Source organism: Mustelus asterias, chromosome 30, assembly GCF_964213995.1.
Source record: "Mustelus asterias chromosome 30, sMusAst1.hap1.1, whole genome shotgun sequence".
NCBI classification, from domain to species: domain Eukaryota; kingdom Metazoa; phylum Chordata; class Chondrichthyes; order Carcharhiniformes; family Triakidae; genus Mustelus; species Mustelus asterias.
Window position 1 is genome coordinate 11,318,072 of NC_135830.1, and position 5,713 is coordinate 11,323,784.

Here is a 5,713-nt window from a genome sequence, read left to right on the forward strand (position 1 = left end):
CCTGCTAGATTCAAAGGCCAATGATATTCAGGTCCCAAGAAATCGGGTCACTCTGTCAGATCCCGATGTGATATTGGAGATTTCTGTCTGATTTCTCCTTGTCTAATATCCTGTAAGTCAATTTAGAAAAAAACATCGCAATTCAGAATATGATCGAAATTCAAATCTACATTTCTAGTTTCTATGGAGCGTTCATTAAAGACACAGTCATGGAGCATTAAACTTGCCGAGCAGGGCCTCCCGTATCAGCACACAGGCAGCTGCTTTGTGAGACTGCCAGCAGTACAGACAAGTCAGAGATAAGGGTGTCCTCAGAAGTGGGATTCATTGTGAAAGCTCAGGGACGGTTGATAAGATGCAGCAATTCTATGAACGTTCTTTCCTCTCCCATTCCCCAAAAGCTGTGAACCTCCATCCCACACACTCTCCCTCCATTCTCACTCTGCTGTATCTAATATTCACCCTCCCAATTCTCCTGAAGGTGCTGATTGAGGCTGATTGACAGATCCATGCTCACTGCTACCTGTCCAGCACAGAAATCAGAACAAATAGGAGCTGCTGTCAGCATTCGGCCCATCGAGTCTGCTCAACCATTCATTCAGATTATTGGTTGATCGACCTCTGCATTATTTTCCCCACACTGTCCCCCATATCCATCGATATCTTCAATATCGAGAAACCTATCAACCCCTCTCTTGAAAATTCTTGATGACTGAGGCTCTATAGTCCTCTGGGGTAGAGAATCCAAAACATCACCACATCCTTGAGTGAAGAAATCCTTCCTCATCTGAGCTTTCTCTCCATTTTCCAGCCTGTTCCCAATAATTATTGACTCCCTTGTCATTCAAAAACTGTCTAACTCATCCTTGAATATATTCAATCCCTCCACTGGTCCCTATGGAAGAGAAATCTAGATACTAACAATTCTCTGAGGGAAGAGATTGTTGGAAATATAAAATATAGCTGCAGTCCAAAATTACACAGCCAGATATAAGTGTATTTTATTACAGAGCTATAAATAATATATCGAATCTGTACCATATAACAACAGGGGAGCTGATAGCCTTGTGGTATTATCGCTAGACTATTAATCCAGAAACTTAGCGGATGCTCAGGGGACTCGGGTTCGAATCCTGCCACGGCAGATGGTGGAATTTGAGTTTAAGGGAAGGAAATCTGCCATCCTTACCCAGTCTGGCCTACATCTGACTCCAGAGCCACAGCAATGTGGTTGACTCTCAACCATCCTCCGAAATGGCCCAGCGAGCCATTCAGTTCAAGGGCAATTAGGGATGGGCAATAAATGCTGGCCCAGTTTGCAATGCCCGTGTCCTAAGGATGAATAAAAAAAAACCAACATCAGACACGTCTCTGTCCTATATTAGTTTACTGTCCCCTTTAATATATTTCAGAAACCAGATGGGCACATGAAGGAAATAAAGTTGCAGGGGAAAGGGAATATAGAAAGGGAATGGGACTGACTGGATTGTTCTACAAAGAGTCGGGATGGACTCGAGTTACTGAATGGACTCCTTCTGCGCTGTAATGACTCGATGAGTGGAAATATATAACATTGCTTCAGTGTTACATTACAAGATGAGAAATAATAATAAATGTACTTTGTTTCAGAACCATAAATAATATGTCAAATCTACAATATCAATATCAAATCTACACCAGGCATATCTCTGTCCTGGATTAATTTGTTGTTCTCTTAAATGTCAGCCATCTCCTGGGGAAACCAGCCCTTTAATTGTGAACATTCGGAAAGGGACCATCCTTTTAGCCAGACAAATAAATGTGTCAAGCTGAGGGAGCAAAGGATGTCAATGTCTTTAAGTCAGAAAGAGAGAGACCTGGGCCAACCTTTCCAGAGTCTGCAGCCTCCCTGGATTCACTTCCTTTCCCTTCAGTTGCTGCAAGTCCCCAATTTCCCCCAGAATGAGAAATGAAATGGAAAGGGGGAGAAAAGAAAGTGTTTTACTCACAGATGTGGGCGACAGAAGGAAGTTTGAGTCTGTCTGTACTCAATCTTCATTCAGAAAGAGAGCAGCAGCAGCTTTCCGGGTGAACAAGCTCATTGTCTGGTTTCCGCATTCAGACAATGGGGGGGGGCGCTCTGGTTGGCTGGAGGAGAAAGGTACTTCCGGTCCTCCAAATCTTCCCATTGATCAACACCTCAGCGTGCTGGTGGGAAGGGGCGGGCAGCCCTCCGCACATGCGCAGCTGCCCCTCTCCCTTGGACATGCGCAGTCCTGGGCTGGGGGGAGGGGGAGATCACCGAGCGGGTTCTCGCTCTGGCCGGAGCCGCCAGCCGGTTGCCTGGAAACCTTGGCTCGAGGAGGTGCAGGGGGAGGGGAACAATCTCAGGATTACTGCCTGTGCCACGGGAAGGTGAGGGCAGGAATGGAGTGAGGTGGAAGATGAATGTGTGGCTGAGGGACTGGTGCAGGGGGCAGGGATTCAGGTTCCTGGACCATTGGGACCTCTTTTGGGGCAGGGGTGATCTGTATACAAAAAACGGGTGGAACTTGAATCACACGGGGACCAATATCCTGGCCGGTAGGTTGGCTAAGGCTACTGGGGAGAATTTAAACTAGATAGGTTGGGGGGAGGGGAGCTAGAAGAGTTGACTAGGATCAAGGAACTAATTGATGGGGTGGAGGATGCAGGGGTAAGGGGAATTACAAAATTAATGGTAGAGGAGAGGGTGCAAGTGAATGAAGGCGGTAATTTAGATAAGGGAGTAGAGGGAGAGGGTGTTCGCGACTCATCAAAGCGGGTCCAGATAAAAGCTGGAATAAGGACACTTTGCCTGAATGCACGAAGCATTCGGAACAAGGTAAATGAGTTGATGGTGCAAATCAGCACGAGTGGGTACGATCTAGTGGCCATTACAGAAACGTGGCTGAAAGGTGACCAGGACTGGGAGATGAATATCCAGGGGTATCAGGCGTTTAGGAAGAATAGATAGGAAGGAAAAGGTGGTGGGGTCGCGCTATTAATAAGAGATAATATCAGGGTAGTACTGAGGGATGACATAGGCTCTGAGGAACAAAACGTGGAATCATTATGGGTAGAGATGAGGAATAGTAGAGGGAGAAAGACACTAGTAGGTGTGGTATATAGGCCCCCGAATAATAATGTTGAGGTAGGGAGGGCTATAAACAAGCAGATAAGGGATGCGTGCAAAAACGGAACGGCAATAATCATGGGGGACTTCAACATGCACATTGACTGGCAGACTCAAGTCGGTAAGGGTGGAATGGAGGAAGAGTTCTTAGAATGCTGTCGGGATAGTTTCCTTGAACAGCATGTTACGGAACCGACGAGGGAACGAGCTATTTTGGATCTGGTATTGTGTAACGAGGTAGGTAGAATTAAGGATCTTATTGTGAAGGACCCTCTTGGGTCTAGTGACCACAATATGGTCGAATTTCTGATTCAGATGGAAGAGGAGAAAGTTTGGTCCCAAACCAGTGTCCTCTGTTTGAACAGAGGGAAATATGATAGGATGAGGGATGAATTGGCTAAGGTAGACTGGGAGAGCAGGCTGGCAGGTAGGATAGCTGAGGAACAGTGGAGGATTTTTAAGGAGATCCTTTTCAGTTCTCAGCAAAAATATATTCCAGCAAAAAACAAGGATTGTAAGAAAAGGGAGAACCAGCCGTGGATAACGAAGGAAATAAAGGAGAGTATTAAAATAAAAACAGCTGCGTACAGAGTGGCCAAAAATAGTGGAGAAACAAGTGATTGGGAAAAATTTAAGAAACAACAAAGAGAGACTAAGAAAGCGATAAAGAAAGGAAGGATAGACTATGAAGCTAGGCTAGCAATTAATATAAAAAATGATAGTAAAAGTTTTTATAAATATATAAAAAGGAATAGAGTGGCTAGAGTGAATGTTGGACCCTTGGAGGACGAGAGGGGGGAGTTAATAGTGGGAAATGAGGATATGGCTGAGTCTTTAAATAAGTTTTTTGTGTCGGTCTTCACGGTGGAGGACACAAATAGTTTGCCAAATATTAACGATAGAGGGTTGGCAGCAGGAGAAATACTTAATACGATTAATGTTACCAGAGAGGCAGTGCTGGGTAGACTAATGGGACTGAAGGTGGATAAGTCCCCGGGTCCGGATGGAATGCATCCCAGGGTATTGAAAGAAATGTCAGAGGTAATAGTGGATGCGTTAGTGATTATTTATCAAAACTCGTTGCATTCTGGGGTAGTGCCGGTTGATTGGAAAACGGCTAATGTTACGCCGCTGTTTAAAAAAGGAAGGAGACAAAAGGCGGGTAACTATAGGCCGGTCAGCTTAACGTCTGTAGTAGGGAAAATGCTGGAATCCATTATTAAAGAGGAGATAGCAGGGCATCTGGATAGAAATGGTTCGATCAATCAGACGCAGCATGGATTCATGAGGGGAAAGTCGTGCTTGACGAACATGTTGGATTTTTATGAAGATGTGACTAGGGCGGTTGATGGAGGAGAACCGGTGGATGCGGTGTTTTTGGATTTCCAAAAGGCGTTTGATAAGGTGCCCCATAAAAGGCTGCTGAAGAAGATTAGGGCACACGGAGTTGGGGGTAGTGTGTTAAAGTGGATTGGGGACTGGCTATCCGACAGGAAGCAAAGAGTCGGAATAAATGGGTGTTTTTCCGGTTGGAGGAAGGTAACTAGTGGCGTGCCGCGGGGATCGGTACTCGGGCCGCAACTATTTACCATTTATATAGATGATCTGGAGGAGGGGACGGAGTGTAGGGTAACGAAGTTTGCAGACGACACAAAGATAAGTGGAAAAGTGATTCGTGTGGAGGACGGAGAAGATCTGCAGAGAGATTTGGACAGGCTGAGTGAGTGGGCGAGGATATGGCAAATGGAGTATAACGTTGAGAAATGCGAAGTTATACACTTTGGAGGAAATAATAACAAATGGGATTACTATCTCAATGGAAACAAATTAAAACATGCTACCGTGCAAAGGGACCTGGGGGTCCTTGTGCATGAGACGCAAAAGCCCAGTCTGCAGGTACAACAGGTGATCAAGAAGGCAAATGGGATGTTGGCCTATATTGCGAAGGGGATAGAATATAAAAGCAGGGATGTCTTGATGCACCTGTACAGGGCATTGGTGAGGCCGCAGCTGGAATACTGTGTGCAGTATTGGTCCCCTTATATGAGGAAGGATATATTGGCATTGGAGGGAGTGCAGAGAAGGTTCACCAGGTTGATACCGGAGATGAGGGGTTTGGATTATGAGGAGAGGCTGAGGAGATTGGGTTTGTACTCGTTGGAGTTTAGAAGGATGAGGGGGGATCTTATGGAGACTTATAAGATAATGCGGGGGCTGGATAGGGTGGAGGCGGAGAGATTCTTTCCACTTAGTAAGGAAGTTAAAACTAGAGGACACAGCCTCCAAATAAAGGGGGGTCAGTTTAAGACAGAGTTGAGGAGGAACTTCTTCTCCCAGAGGGTGGTGAATCTCTGGAATTCTCTGCCCATTGAGGTGGTGGAGGCTACCTCGCTGAATATGTTTAAAGCGCGGATGGATGGATTCCTGATCGGTAAGGGAATTAAGGGTTATGGGGATCAGGCGGGTAAGTGGTACTGATCCACGTCAGATCAGCCATGATCTTATTGAATGGCGGGGCAGGCTCGAGGGGCTAGATGGCCTACTCCTGCTCCTATTTCTTATGTTCTTATGTTCTTAACA

The 5,713-nt window shown here is 45.8% G+C and overlaps 3 protein-coding genes across 3 annotated transcripts in view; 2 read left to right on the top strand and 1 right to left on the bottom strand.

Annotated features, from left to right (window-relative positions):
• Positions 1–5,713, top strand: part of LOC144481037 (uncharacterized) — a 297,288-nt gene that overhangs the window by 69,342 nt on the left and 222,233 nt on the right. The gene's annotated exons all lie outside the window — the stretch shown is intronic.
• Positions 1–5,713, top strand: part of LOC144481041 (uncharacterized) — a 211,559-nt gene that overhangs the window by 67,863 nt on the left and 137,983 nt on the right. The window lies entirely within an intron of this gene.
• Positions 1–5,713, bottom strand: part of LOC144481057 (uncharacterized) — a 128,029-nt gene that overhangs the window by 66,780 nt on the left and 55,536 nt on the right. The window lies entirely within an intron of this gene.